This window comes from Syngnathus scovelli, unplaced genomic scaffold (genome assembly GCF_024217435.2).
Source record: "Syngnathus scovelli strain Florida unplaced genomic scaffold, RoL_Ssco_1.2 HiC_scaffold_443, whole genome shotgun sequence".
In the NCBI taxonomy this organism is placed as follows: Eukaryota; Metazoa; Chordata; class Actinopteri; order Syngnathiformes; family Syngnathidae; genus Syngnathus; species Syngnathus scovelli.
Genome location: NW_026061542.1, coordinates 5,001 through 20,000, shown reverse-complemented (window position 1 = coordinate 20,000; position 15,000 = coordinate 5,001).

Sequence of the window (15,000 nt, the reverse complement as noted above, 5' to 3'; positions counted from 1 at the left end):
GGGCGGGAGGAGGCAGCCTCCCGCAAGCGGAACTTAGTTGTTGGATGATGACAGCGGGCGTGCGTAAGAGGCTCGTCCGGGGATGAGGCAGCATCCCCGGGCGGCGGGCGGGAGGAGGCAGCCTCCCGCAAGCGGAACTTAGTCGTCGGAGGATGTCAGCGGGCGTGCGTAAGATAACGTATGTCCGCCTCTCGGTCACTCTGGCCGGGCGTGGGTGTGCGTCCGCGCCCGTCTTGTGAACCTCCAAGTGGAACTTAGTGATCGGAGGATGACACCGGGCGTGCGTAAGAGGCGCGTCCGGGGATGAGGCAGCATCCTCGGGCGTCAGCCGGGAGTAGGCAGCCTCCCCCAAGTGGAACGTAGCCTCCACTAAGTGGAACTCAGTCTCCGGAGGATGACAGCGGGCGTGCGTAAGAGGCGCGTCCGGGGATGAGGCAGCATCCTCGGACACCGGCCGGGAGCGCGCGGGCGCTGTGGAAGTAAGTACATCCGCTCCTGGTACCTAAAAATTCCTCCAGCGGCGGGCCCCGGGCCTAAACTTTCTCCGGGCCGCGCAACACGCACTTTCCGCCGGACACCGACGGAGGCAACGTCCCCCTCCTGCGGTGACAAAAAAAATCCACCCCCGGTACCTAAAAATTTCTCCAGCGGCGGGCCCCTGGCCTAAACTTTCTCCGGCCCGCGCAACACGCACTTTCCGTCGGACACGGACGGAGGCAACGTCCCCCTCCTGCGGTGACAAAAAAAATCCACCCCTGGTACCTAAAAATTTCTCCAGCGGCGGGCCCCTGGCCTAAATTTTCTCCGGCCCGCGCAACACGCACTTTGCGCCGGACGCCGGTCCCAAACCACCACCGCCGACCGCCACAAGGCGACAGCCACCATCCCCAAGCGCCATCCCCGACCGCCACAAGGCGACCGCCACAAGGCGACCGCCACAAGGCGACAGCCACCATCCCCAAGCGCCATCCCCGACCGCCACAAGGCGACCGCCACCAGCCGACCGCCACAAGGCGACAGCCACCATCCCCAAGCGCCATCCCCAAGCGCCACCCCCGACCGCCACCAGCCGACCGCCACCAGCCGACCGCCACCAGCCGACCGCCACCAGCCGACAGCCACCATCCCCAAGCGCCACCCCCGACCGCCGCCCCCCGACCGCCACAAGGCGACCGCCACCAGCCGACCGCCACAAGGCGACAGCCACCATCCCCAAGCGCCACCCCCGACCGCCACCCCCCGACCGCCACCAGCCGACCGCCACCAGCCGACCGCCACCAGCCGACCGCCACAAGGCGACAGCCACCATCCCCAAGCGCCATCCCCGACCGCCACCCCCCGACCGCCACAAGGCGACAGCCACCATCCCCAAGCGCCATCCCCGACCGCCACCCCCCGACCGCCACCAGCCGACCGCCACCAGCCGACCGCCACAAGGCGACAGCCACCATCCCCAAGCGCCATCCCCGACCGCCACAAGGCGACCGCCACAAGGCGACCGCCACCAGCCGACCGCCACAAGGCGACAGCCACCATCCCCAAGCGCCATCCCCGACCGCCACAAGGCGACCGCCACAAGGCGACCGCCACCAGCCGACCGCCACAAGGCGACAGCCACCATCCCCAAGCGCCATCCCCGACCGCCACCCCCCGACCGCCACCAGCCGACCGCCACCAGCCGACAGCCACCATCCCCAAGCGCCATCCCCAAGCGCCACCCCCGACCGCCACCAGCCGACCGCCACCAGCCGACCGCCACCAGCCGACCGCCACCAGCCGACAGCCACCATCCCCAAGCGCCATCCCCAAGCGCCACCCCCGACCGCCACCAGCCGACAGCCACCAGCCGACCGCCACCAGCCGACCGCCACCGGCCGTTCGCGGTGTGCGCCGCCGTTCCCCAAGCACCCTCCGGGACGAAGCCGGAGCCAGAGAATAGCAGCGGTGGTGCGTAAAAGCTGCGGCCGGGCCTCGCGGAAGGTCCCCGGGCGGCGAGCTGCGGAGCCCCGGCCTCCAGCTTCCACCAGGTAATAGGACCGGGCGCGCGTAAAAGCTGCGGCCGGGCCTCGCGGAAGGTCCTCGGGCATCCAGCGAGATCACACGGCCCCCACCGGAGGCGGCTAGCGCCTCCGTAGAGTAGTACCGGCCCGTGGAAGCGGCCGCCCGTCAGCCTGCGTTGCCGCTGGTCGAAAAATGCACTAAGTGCCAAACCCCATTCATTTACAACGGCGTGTCCGCCAGAGGGCGCACTTCCCCCGGCGGACCAGCCGGCGGGGCTCGTTAGAGAGTGTATCCGCCTGGCAGTGCCTCCTGGACGGCCTGTATTCCGGACCGCGACCGCTAACTTACGGGAGCCTAAACGGCCCGCGGACCAGCCGGCGGGTCCTCCGTGAAAGCCTATCCGCCTGGCGGTGCCTCCTGGCCGGCCTGGATTCCGGACCGCGACCGCTCACTCGCGGGACCCTAAACGGCCCGCGGACCAGCCGGCGGGTCCTCCGTGAAAGCCTATCCGCCTGGCGGTGCCTCCTGGCCGGCCTGGATTCCGGACCGCCACCGCTCACTCGCGGGACCCTAAACGGCCCGCGGACCAGCCGGCGGCTCCTCCGTGAAAGCCTATCCGCCTGGCGGTGCCTCCTGGCCGGCCTGGATTCCGGACCGCCACCGCTCACTCGCGGGACCCTAATCGGCCCGCGGACCAGCCGGCGGATCCTCCGTGAAAGCCTATCCGCCTTCGCCGGTTCCCCGGCCGGCCACGGGTGGCGAGAATCCGGCCTCCTCGCCCGGAGCGCGCTTCGACTTGGGCGAAAAATGCACCAAGTGCCAAACCCCATTCATTTACAACGGCGTGTCCGCCAGAGGGCGCACTTCCTCCGGCCGGCGGGGCTCGTTAGAGAGCGCGTCCGCCTTGGCCGGTTCCCCGGCCGGCCACGGGTGGCGAGAATCCGGCCTCCTCGCCCGGAGCGCGCTTCGACTTGGGCGAAAAATGCACTAAGTGCCAAACCCCATTCATTTACAACGGCGTGTCCGCCAGAGGGCGCACTTCCTCCGGCCGGCGGGGCTCGTTAGAGAGCGCGTCCGCTTTCGCCGGTTCCCCGGTCGGCCGCGAACGGCGAAAAGCCGGCCTCTTCCCCCGGAGCCCGGTGGGCGAATTTTTTTTTTTTTTTTTTTTTCAAAGTGCCAACGGCTCTCGCGCCGCGCTGCGTCCGCCTTCGCCGGTTCCCCGGTCGGCCCGAACGAGCGAAAATTCGGCCTCTTGCCCCGGAGCCCGGTCGGCGAATTATTTATTTATTTATTTATTTATTTTTCCAAAGTGCCAACGGCTCTCGCGCCGCGATGCGTCCGCCTTCGCCGGTTCCCCGGTCGGCCACGAACGGCCAAAAATCGGCCTCTCCCCCCGGAGCCCGGTCGGCGAATTATTATTTATTTATTTATTTATTTATTTTTCCAAAGTGCCAACGGCTCTCGCGCCGCGATGCGTCCGCCTTCGCCGGTTCCCCGGTCGGCCACGAAGTATTGCGCATGATTATACGCGATGTTAATATTTATTTAATTATTAAATAAATACATACATGTGTTTATTAATGATATACGCGATGTTAATATTTATTTAATTATTACCTATATTATGAATAAACTAACGGTGATTTTACACGATTTGACTACATACGTGACCGTGATATAGTGCCGAGGGCTCCCGCGCCGTCACGCGTCCGCCTTGGCACGGGTCGCCCGCGGCAGCGAGCGTTCGGCTCGCGGGGGTCCGCGGGGTGTTATTAGGGAGTGCGGCAGCCGTGCCGAGGCTCCGGCCGGCCGCCGGAAGTCCCGCGGGGGAGCGTCGGAGCTCCGCGAGGCCGGCCGGGGAGCCTCTTAGTCATCGCCCGCGCTCGCGGTGGTCCCGGTCGCTTAAAGTGCCACGGGAGGCGTAGCGATGCGAGTGAGTGTGCGCAAAGTGCGAGAGGCGGTGCATTTACGCGCCGTGTCCGCGAGAGGGAGGCAATTCCCCGTTGCGACCTCCGGGAGATCAGCGGGCCGCCGAAAAGGCTCGGCCGGGGTGCCTGGAGCCTCCTCGGGCGTCGAGTTAGGAGGGGGGCGCGCGGAGAACCGGCTGGATGTCCCCTGGAAGCTCAGCGGGCCGTGGGAAAGGCTTGGCCGGGGTGCCGGAAGCCTCGGCCGGCTTAAAAGTGAGGAGGAAAGCGCGCGGAGAACCGGCCGGAGGTCCCCTGGAAGCTCAGCGGGCCGTGGAGAAAGCTTAGCCGGGGTGCCTGGAGCCTCGGCCGGCTTAAAATGTGAGGAGGAAAGCGCGCGGAGAACCGGCCGGAGGTCCCCTGGAAGCTCAGCGGGACGTGGGAAACGCTTGGCCGGGGTGCCGGAAGCCTCGGCCGGCTTAAAAGTGAGGAGGAAAGCGCGCGGAGAACCGGCCGGAGGTCCCCTGGAAGCTCAGCGGGCCGTGGGAAACGCTTGGCCGGGGTGCCGGGAGCCTCGGCCGGCTTAAAACGTGAGGAGGAAAGCACCGGGAGAACCGGCTGGAGGTCTTCTGGAAGCTCAGCGGGCCGCCGAAAACGCGTAGCCGAGGTGCCGGGAGCCTCCTCGGGCGTCAAAAGTGAGGAGCGACGCACCCCCGAGAACCGCCCGGGTCCTCCAGCCACCGTTGAAAAAGACGTCGAGTCAGGCTACCTTAAGAGAGTCACAGTTACTCCCGCCGTTTACCCGCGCGGAGCGTCATCGCCTCCGCGAACCGTCAAAAATAAATAAATTCATAAATAAATAAATGTCAAGTGAGCCTACCTTAAGAGAGTCACAGTTACTCCCGCCGTTTACCCGCGCGGAGCGTCATCGCCTCCGCGAACCGTCAAAAATAAATAAATACATAAATAAATAGATGTCAAGTGAGCCTACCTTAAGAGAGTCACAGTTACTCCCGCCGTTTACCCGCGCGGAGCGTCATCGCCTCCGCGAACCGTCAAAAATAAATAAATACATAAATAAATAGATGTCAAGTGAGCCTACCTTAAGAGAGTCACAGTTACTCCCGCCGTTTACCCGCGCGGAGCGTCATCGCCTCCGCGAACCGTCAAAAATAAATAAATACATAAATAAATAGATGTCAAGTGAGCCTACCTTAAGAGAGTCACAGTTACTCCCGCCGTTTACCCGCGCGGAGCGTCATCGCCTCCGCGAACCGTCAAAAATAAATAAATACATAAATAAATAGATGTCAAGTGAGCCTACCTTAAGAGAGTCACAGTTACTCCCGCCGTTTACCCGCGCGGAGCGTCATCGCCTCCGCGAACCGTCAAAAATAAATAAATACATAAATAAATAGATGTCAAGTGAGCCTACCTTAAGAGAGTCACAGTTACTCCCGCCGTTTACCCGCGCGGAGCGTCATCGCCTCCGCGAACCGTCAAAAATAAATAAATACATAAATAAATAGATGTCAAGTGAGCCTACCTTAAGAGAGTCACAGTTACTCCCGCCGTTTACCCGCGCGGAGCGTCATCGCCTCCGCGAACCGTCAAAAATAAATAAATACATAAATAAATAGATGTCAAGTGAGCCTACCTTAAGAGAGTCACAGTTACTCCCGCCGTTTACCCGCGCGGAGCGTCATCGCCTCCGCGAACCGTCAAAAATAAATAAATACATGAATAAATAGTCAAGTGAGCCTACCTTAAGAGAGTCGTAGTTACTCCCGCCGTTCGGCCGCTTAAAGTGCCACGGGAGGCGTAGCAATGCGAGTGAGTGTGCGCCAAGTGCGAGAGGCGGTGTATTTACTCGCCGTGTCCGCGAGAGGGAGGTAACTCCCCGTTGCGACCTCCGGGAGAGCAACGGGCCGCCGAAAACGCTCAGCCGAGGTGCTGGAAGCCTCGGCCGGCTCTCAAAGCGAGGCGCGAGGCACCGGGAGAACCGGCTGGAGGTACCCTGGAAGCTCAGCGGGCCGTGGGAAACGCTCAGCCGAGGTGCTGGAAGCCTCGGCCGGCTCACAAAGCGAGGCGCGAGGCACCGGGAGAACCGGCTGGAGGTCCCCTGGAAGCTCAGCGGGCCGTGGGAAACGCTCAGCCGAGGTGCTGGAAGCCTCGGCCGGCTCACAAAGCGAGGCGCGAGGCACCGGGAGAACCGGCCGGAGGTCCCCTGGAAGCTCAGCGGGCCGTGGAGAAAGCTTAGCCGGGGTGCCGGAAGCCTCGGCCGGCTTAAAATGTGAGGAGGAAACCGGCTGGACGTCTTCTGGAAGATCAGCGGGCCGTGGAAAATGCTAAGCCGAGGTGCTGGTTGTCGAATAAGGCTCCGCCATCTCGTAGAAGGTGCTAATAAAGTTCATATCCGCTCGGCTGGAGGTAATTGGCCCGCGGACCGGCCGGCGGGACCTCCGTGACAGCCTACCCGCCTGGCGGTGCCTCCTGGCCGGCGTGCATTCCGGGCCGCGACCGCTAACTTACGGGACCATAAATGGCCCGCGGACCAGCTGGCGGGACCTCCGTGACCGCCTATCCGCCTGGCGGTGCCTCCTGGCCGGCCTGGATTCCGGACCGCGACCGCTCACTCGCGGGACCCTAAATGGCCCGCGGACCAGCCGGCGGGACCTCCGTGACAGCCTATCCGCCTCCCGGTGGCTGCTGGCCGGCGCGGATTCCGGGCCGCGACCGCTAACTTACGGGACCCCAATTGGCCCGCGGACCAGCCGGCGGGACCCCCGTGACCGCCTATCCGCCTTGGCCGGTTCCCCGGCCGGCCACGGATGGCGAGAATCCGGCCTCCTCGCCCGGAGCGCTCGTCGGCTTCGGCGAAAAATGCACTAAGTGCCAAACCCCATTCATTTACAATGGCGTGTCCGCCAGAGGGCGCAGTTCCCCCCGCGGACCGGCCGGCGGGACCTCCGTGACAGCCTATCCGCCTGGCGGTGGCTGCGGGCCGGCGCGGATTCCGGGCCGCGACCGCTAACTTACGGGACCCCGATTGGCCCGCGGACCAGCCGGCGGGACCTCCGTGACCGCCTATCCGCCTGCGCTGGTTCCCCGGCCGGCGCGAATTCCGGGCCGCGACCGCTAACTTACGGGACCCCGATTGGCCCGCGGACCAGCCGGCGGGACCTCCGTGACCGCCTATCCGCCTGCGCTGGTTCCCCGGCCGGCGCGAATTCCGGGCCGCGACCGCTAACTTACGGGACCCCGATTGGCCCGCGGACCAGCCGGCGGGACCTCCGTGACCGCCTATCCGCCTGCGCTGGTTCCCCGGCCGGCGCGAATTCCGGGCCGCGACCGCTAACTTACGGGACCCCGATTGGCCCGCGGACCAGCCGGCGGGACCTCCGTGACCGCCTATCCGCCTGCGCTGGTTCCCCGGCCGGCGCGAATTCCGGGCCGCGACCGCTAACTTACGGGACCCCGATTGGCCCGCGGACCAGCCGGCGGGACCTCCGTGACCGCCTATCCGCCTGCGCTGGTTCCCCGGCCGGCGCGAATTCCGGGCCGCGACCGCTAACTTACGGGACCCCGATTGGCCCGCGGACCAGCCGGCGGGACCTCCGTGACCGCCTATCCGCCTGCGCTGGTTCCCCGGCCGGCGCGAATTCCGGGCCGCGACCGCTAACTTACGGGACCCCAATTGGCCCGCGGACCAGCCGGCGGGACCTCCGTGACCGCCTATCCGCCTCCGCTGGTTCCCCGCTCGGCGTGGATTCCGGACCGCGACCGCTAAATTACGGGACCCAAATTGGCCCGCGGACCAGCCGGCGGGACCTCCGTGACCGCCTATCCGCCTTCGCTGGTTCCCCGGTCGGCCACAGATGACGAATATTCGGCCTCTCGCTCTGGAAGTCCTGCCGACTTAGCCGAAAATTTTCTAAGTGCCATCGGCTCTCGCTCGGAAAAGTGTCCGCCTCGTCTGGTTCCCCAGCTCGGCCTCAGAATTCGAAAATTCGGCCTCTCTGAGGTACCAGGGGTAGGCTTTATGTACTTGGTCCCCCCAGTTAGTGTACTCATCACTTTACCCCCCTTTCGCAAAATATAGTCGGCACGTATGTGCAGAACTGTTTATTTTCATTTTAAAAATTTTCTAAGTGCCAGCGGAAGCTGTCACACGAACTGTCCGAGCTACCACGGTGCCCATCCCGGGCAGTGACGGCAAAAGGCCGATGTGTGTTTGATGGAAGTCTGAATAATTTCTAAGTGCCAACGGCTCAACCGCCGTAAAGTGTCCGCCTCGGCTGGTTCTCCCGGTCGGCCCGAACGAGCGAAAATTCGGCCTCTTCCCCTGGAGGTCCGGAACATTTTGGCGAATATTTTCAAAGTGCCAACGGCTGTTCCGCCGTAACGTGTCCGACCCGGCTGGTTCCTCCGGTCGGCCCGAACGAGCGAAAATTCGGCCTCTTCCCCTGGAGGTCCGGACGACTTTGGCGAATATTTTCTAAGTGCGAACGGCTGTTGCGCCGTAACGTGTCCGACCCGGCTGGTTCCTCCGGTCGGCCTGAACGAGCGAAAATTCGGCCTCTTCCCCTGGAGGTCCGGACGACTTTGGCGAATATTTTCAAAGTGCCAACGGCTGTTGGGCCGTAAAGTGTCCGACCCGGCTGGTTCCTCCGGTCGGCCCGAACGAGCGAAAATTCGGCCTCTTCCCCTGGAGGTCCGGAACATTTTGGCGAATATTTTCAAAGTGCCAACGGCTGTTGCGCCGTAACGTGTCCGACCCGGCCGGTTCCTCCGGTCGGCCCGAACGAGCGAAAATTCGGCCTCTTCCCCTGGAGGTCCGGAACATTTTGGCGAATATTTTCAAAGTGCCAACGGCCGTTCCGCCGTAAAGTGTCCGACCCGGCTGGTTCCTCCGGTCGGCCCGAACGAGCGAAAATTCGGCCTCTTCCCCTGGAGGTCCGGACGACTTTGGCGAATATTTTCAAAGTGCCAACGGCTGTTGGGCCGTAAAGTGTCCGACCCGGCTGGTTCCTCCGGTCGGCCCGAACGAGCGAAAATTCGGCCTCTTAACCCTGGAGGTCCGTTCAAGTTTAACGAATAATTTCTAAGTGCTAACGGCTGTTGCGCCGTAACGTGTCCGACCCGGCCGGTTCCTCCGGTCGGCCCGAACGAGCGAAAATACGGCCTCTTCCCCTGGAGGTCCGGAACATTTTGGCGAATATTTTCAAAGTGCCAACGGCTGTTGCGCCGTAACGTGTCCGACCCGGCTGGTTCCTCCGGTCGGCCCGAACGAGCGAAAATTCGGCCTCTTCCCCTGGAGGTCCGGAACATTTTGGCGAATATTTTCTAAGTGCCATCGGCTCTTCCGCCGTAAGGTGTCCGACTCGGCCGGTTCCTCCGGTCGGCCCGAACGAGCGAAAATTCGGCCTCTTCCCCTGGAGGTCCTGTCAAGTTTAACGAATATTTTCTAAGTGCCATCGGCTCTTCCGCCGTAAGGTGTCCGACTCGGCCGGTTCCTCCGGTCGGCCTGAACAAGTGAAAATTCGGCCTCTTCCCCTGGAGGTCCGGAACATTTTGGCGAATATTTTCTAAGTGCCATCGGCTCTTCCGCCGTAAGGTGTCCGACTCGGCCGGTTCCTCCGGTCGGCCTGAACGAGCGAAAATTCGGCCTCTTCCCCTGGAGGTCCTGTCAAGTTTAACGAATATTTTCTAAGTGCCATCGGCTCTTCCGCCGTAAAGCGTCCGACTCGGCTGGTTCCCGATGTCGGCCAGAACAAGTGGAAATTCGGCCTCTTCCCCTGGAGGTCAGTTGAAGTTTAACGAATATTTTCAAAGTGCCAACGGCTGCTCCGCCGTAAAGCGTCCGACTCGGCTGGTTCCCGATGTCGGCCAGAACAAGTGAAAATTCGGCCTCTTCCCCTGGAGGTCCGTTCAAGATTAACGAATATTTTCTAAGTGCCAACGGCTGCTCCGCCGTAAAGCGTCCGACTCGGCTGGTTCCCGATGTCGGCCAGAATAAGTGGAAATTCGGCCTCTTCCCCTGGAGGTCCGTTCAAGATTAACGAATATTTTCTAAGTGCCAACGGCTCTTGCGCCGAAAAGCGTCCGACTCGGCTGGTTCCCGATGTCGGCCAGAACAAGTGAAAAATCGGCCTCTTCCCCTGGAGGTCAGTTGAAGTTTAACGAATATTTTCTAAGTGCCATCGGCTCTTCCGCCGTAAGGTGTCCGACTCGGCTGGTTCCCGATGTCGGCCAGAAAAAGTGACAATTCGGCCTCTTCCCCTGGAGGTCCTTTGAAGTTTAGCGAATATTTTCTAAGTGCCAACGGCTCTTGCGCCGAAAAGCGTCCGCCTCGGCTGGTTCCCGCGGTCGGACACAAAATGTGTCAATTCGGCCTCTCTGAGGTACCAGGGGTAGGCTTTATGTACTTGGTCCCCCCACTTAGTGTACTCATCACTTTACCCCCCTTTCGCAAAATATAGTCGGCACGTATGTGCAGAACTGTTTATTTTCATTTTAAAAATTGTCTAAGTGCCAGCGGAAGCTGTCAAACGAACTGTCCGAGCTACCACGGTGCCCATCCCGGGCAGTGACGGCAAAAGGCCGATGTGTGTTTATGGAAGTCTGAATAATTTCTAAGTGCCAACGGCTCAACCGCCGTAAAGTGTCCGCCTCGGCCGGTTCCCCCGGTCGGCCAGAACGAGTGAAAATTCGGCCTCTTTCCCTGGAGGTCCGGAACATTTTGGCGAATATTTCCTAAGTGCCAACGGCTGCTCCGCCGTAAAGTGTCCGCCTCGGCTGGTTCCCCCGGTCGGCCAGAACAAGTGAAAATTCGGCCTCTTCCCCTGGAGGTCCGGAACATTTTGGCGAATATTTCCTAAGTGCCAACGGCTGCTCCGCCGTAAAGTGTCCGCCTCGGCCGGTTCACCCGGTCGGCCAGAACAAGTGAAAATTTGGCCTCTTCCCCTGGAGGTCCGGAACATTTTGGCGAATATTTCCTAAGTGCCAACGGCTGCTCCGCCGTAAAGTGTCCGACTCGGCTGGTTCCCCCGGTCGGCCAGAACAAGTGAAAAATCGGCCTCTTCCCCTGGAAGTCCGGCCGACTTAAGGCGAATATTTCCTAAGTGCCAACGGCTGTTCCGCCGTAAAGAGTCCGACTCGGCTGGTTCCCGATATCGGCCAGAACAAGTGAAAATTCGGCCTCTTCCCCTGGAAGTCCGGCCGAGTTAAGGCAAATATTTCCTAAGTGCCAACGGCTGCTCCGCCGTAAAGCGTCCGACTCGGCTGGTTCCCGATGTCGGCCAGAACAAGTGGACATTCGGCCTCTTCCCCTGGAAGTCCGGCCAAGTTTGGCGAATATTTCCTAAGTGCCAACGGCTGCTCCGCCGTAAAGTGTCCGACTCGGCTGGTTCCCGATGTCGGCCAGAACAAGTGAATATTCGGCCTCTTCCCCTGGAGGTCCGGAACATTTTGGCAAATATTTCCTAAGTGCCAACGGCTGCTCCGCCGTAAAGAGTCCGACTCGGCTGGTTCCCGATGTCGGCCAGAACAAGTGAAAATTCGGCCTCTTCCCCTGGAAGTCCGGCCGAGTTCGGCGAATATTTCCTAAGTGCCAACGGCTGTTCCGCCGTAAAGAGTCCGACTCGGCTGGTTCCCGATGTCGGCCAGAACAAGTGAAAATTCGGCCTCTTCCCCTGGAGGTCCGTTCAAGATTAACGAATATTTTCTAAGTGCCAACGGCTCTTGCGCCGAAAAGCGTCCGACTCGGCTGGTTCCCGATGTCGGCCAGAACAAGTGAAAATTCGGCCTCTTCCCCTGGAGGTCCGTTCAAGATTAACGAATATTTTCTAAGTGCCAACGGCTGCTCCGCCGTAAAGCGTCCGCTTCGGCTGGTTCCCGATGTCGGCCAGAACAAGTGAAAATTCGGCCTCTTCCCCTGGAGGTCCGTTCAAGATTAACGAATATTTTCTAAGTGCCAACGGCTCTTGCGCCGAAAAGCGTCCGCCTCGGCTGGTTCCCGATGTCGGCCAGAACAAGTGAAAATTCGGCCTCTTCCCCTGGAGGTCCGTTCACGATTAACGAATATTTTCTAAGTGCCAACGGCTCTTGCGCCGAAAAGCGTCCGCCTCGGCTGGTTCCCGATGTCGGCCAGAACAAGTGAAAATTCGGCCTCTTCCCCTGGAGGTCCGTTCAAGATTAACGAATATTTTCTAAGTGCCAACGGCTCTTGCGCCGAAAAGCGTCCGCCTCGGCTGGTTCCCGCGGTCGGACACAAAATGTGTCAATTCGGCCTCTCTGAGGTACCAGGGGTGGGCTTTATGTACTTGGTCCCCCCACTTAGTGTACTCATCACTTTACCCCCATTTCGCAAAATATAGTCGGCACGTATGTGCAGAACTGTTTATTTTCATTTTAAAAATTGTCTAAGTGCCAGCGGAAGCTGTCACGCGAACTGTCCGAGCTACCACGGTGCCCATCCCGGGCAGTGACGGCAAAAGGCCGATGTGTGTTTGATGGAAGTCTGAATAATTTCTAAGTGCCAACGGCTCAACCGCCGTAAAGTGTCCGCCTCGGCTGGTTCTCCCGGTCGGCCCGAACGAGCGAAAATTCGGCCTCTTCCCCTGGAGGTCCGGAACATTTTGGCGAATATTTCCTAAGTGCCAACGGCTGCTCCGCCGTAAAGTGTCCGCCTCGGCTGGTTCCCCCGGTCGGCCAGAACAAGTGAAAATTCGGCCTCTTCCCCTGGAGGTCCGGAACATTTTGGCGAATATTTCCTAAGTGCCAACGGCTGCTCCGCCGTAAAGTGTCCGCCTCGGCCGGTTCACCCGGTCGGCCAGAACAAGTGAAAATTTGGCCTCTTCCCCTGGAGGTCCGGAACATTTTGGCGAATATTTCCTAAGTGCCAACGGCTGCTCCGCCGTAAAGTGTCCGCCTCGGCCGGTTCACCCGGTCGGCCAGAACAAGTGAAAATTTGGCCTCTTCCCCTGGAGGTCCGGAACATTTTGGCGAATATTTCCTAAGTGCCAACGGCTGCTCCGCCGTAAAGTGTCCGACTCGGCTGGTTCCCCCGGTCGGCCAGAACAAGTGAAAAATCGGCCTCTTCCCCTGGAAGTCCGGCCGAGTTAAGGCAAATATTTCCTAAGTGCCAACGGCTGCTCAGCCTTAAAGTGTCCGACTCGGCTGGTTCCCGATGTCGGCCAGAACAAGTGAAAATCCGGCCTCTTCCCCTGGAAGTCCGGCCGAGTTAAGGCAAATATTTCCTAAGTGCCAACGGCTGCTCAGCCTTTAAGTGTCCGACTCGGCTGGTTCCCGATGTTGGCCAGAACAAGTGAAAATCCGGCCTCTTCCCCTGGAAGTCCGGCCGAGTTAAGGCAAATATTTCCTAAGTGCCAAGGGCTGCTCAGCCTTAAAGGGCCCGACTCGTCTGGTTCCCGATGTCGGCCAGAACAAGTGACAATTCGGCCTCTTCCCCTGGAGGTCTTTTCAAGTTTAACGAATATTTTCTAAGTGCCGACGGCTGCTCCGCCTTAAAGCGTCCGACTCGGCTGGTTCCCGATGTCGGCCAGAACAAGTGACAATTCGGCCTCTTCCCCTGGAGGTCCTTTCAAGTTTAACGAATATTTTCTAAGTGCCAACGGCTGCTCCGCCTTAAAGCGTCCGACTCGGCTGGTTCCCGATGTCGGCCAGAACAGGTGAAAATTCGGCCTCTTCCCCTGGAGGTCCGTTCAAGTTTGGCGAATATTTTCTAAGTGCCAACGGCTGCTCCGCCTTAAAGTGTCCGACTCGGCTGGTTCCCGATGTCGGGCAGAACAAGTGACAATTCGGCCTCTTCCCCTGGAAGTCCGGCCGAGTTTGGCGAATATTTTCTAAGTGCCAACGGCTGCTCCGCCGTAAAGAGTCCGACTCGGCTGGTTCCCGATGTCGGCCAGAACAAGTGACAATTCGGCCTCTTCCCCTGGAGGTCCTTTGAAGTTTAGCGAATATTTTCTAAGTTCCAACGGCTCTTGCGCCGAAAAGCGTCCGACTCGGCTGGTTCCCGATGTCGGCCAGAACAGGTGAAAATTCGGCCTCTTCCCCTGGAGGTCCGTTCAAGTTTGGCGAATATTTTCTAAGTGCCAACGGCTGCTCCGCCTTAAAGTGTCCGACTCGGCTGGTTCCCGATGTCGGGCAGAACAAGTGACAATTCGGCCTCTTCCCCTGGAAGTCCGGCCGAGTTTGGCGAATATTTTCTAAGTGCCAACGGCTGCTCCGCCGTAAAGAGTCCGACTCGGCTGGTTCCCGATGTCGGCCAGAAAAAGTGACAATTCGGCCTCTTCCCCTGGAGGTCCTTTGAAGTTTAGCGAATATTTTCTAAGTGCCAACGGCTCTTGCGCCGAAAAGCGTCCGCCTCGGCTGGTTCCCGCGGTCGGCCGTAATAGGCGAAAATTCGGCCTCTTCCCCTGGAGCGACCTCCAAATTTGGGCGAAATTTTTCTAAGTGCCTAAAGGTACCAGGGGTTTGGGTACCAGGGGTGCAGTACGAACTGGTCTTTTGTCAACCCATGTACTTTTTCTAGAGTACATGGGTTGGTCCCCCCACTTAGTGTACTCATCACTTTACCCCCCTTTCGCAAAATATAGTCAGAACGAGCATGGGGGACGCAATTGTTTTCCATGCAAATCAATTGGGCCTGGTCCGAGCGCTGGTAACGGCCGCCAGCAAGCGTCCCCTGCTCGGATAGCAGAACTGAAGAAGGCACGGCACTTCCAGAGAGAGAGAGAAAATTTTCTAAGTGCCACATTTCTCAAAAATTTTCAAAGTGCCACATTTCTCAAAAATTTTCAAAGTGCCACATTTCTCAAAAATTTTCAAAGTGCCACATCTCTCAAAAATGTTCAAAGTGCCACATCTCTGAAAAACTTTCTAAGTGCCACATCTCTGAAAAACTTTCTAAGTGCCACATCTCTGAAAAACTTTCTAAGTGCCACATCTCTGAAAAATTTTCTAAGTGCCACAGCACGGCTGTGAAATATTCAAAGTCCTACAGGCATTGGCAGAATCCGCGGACGGCCGTCTGCTCCCGGCGGCCGCCGCGAAGCTACTACCCCCTCCCGGG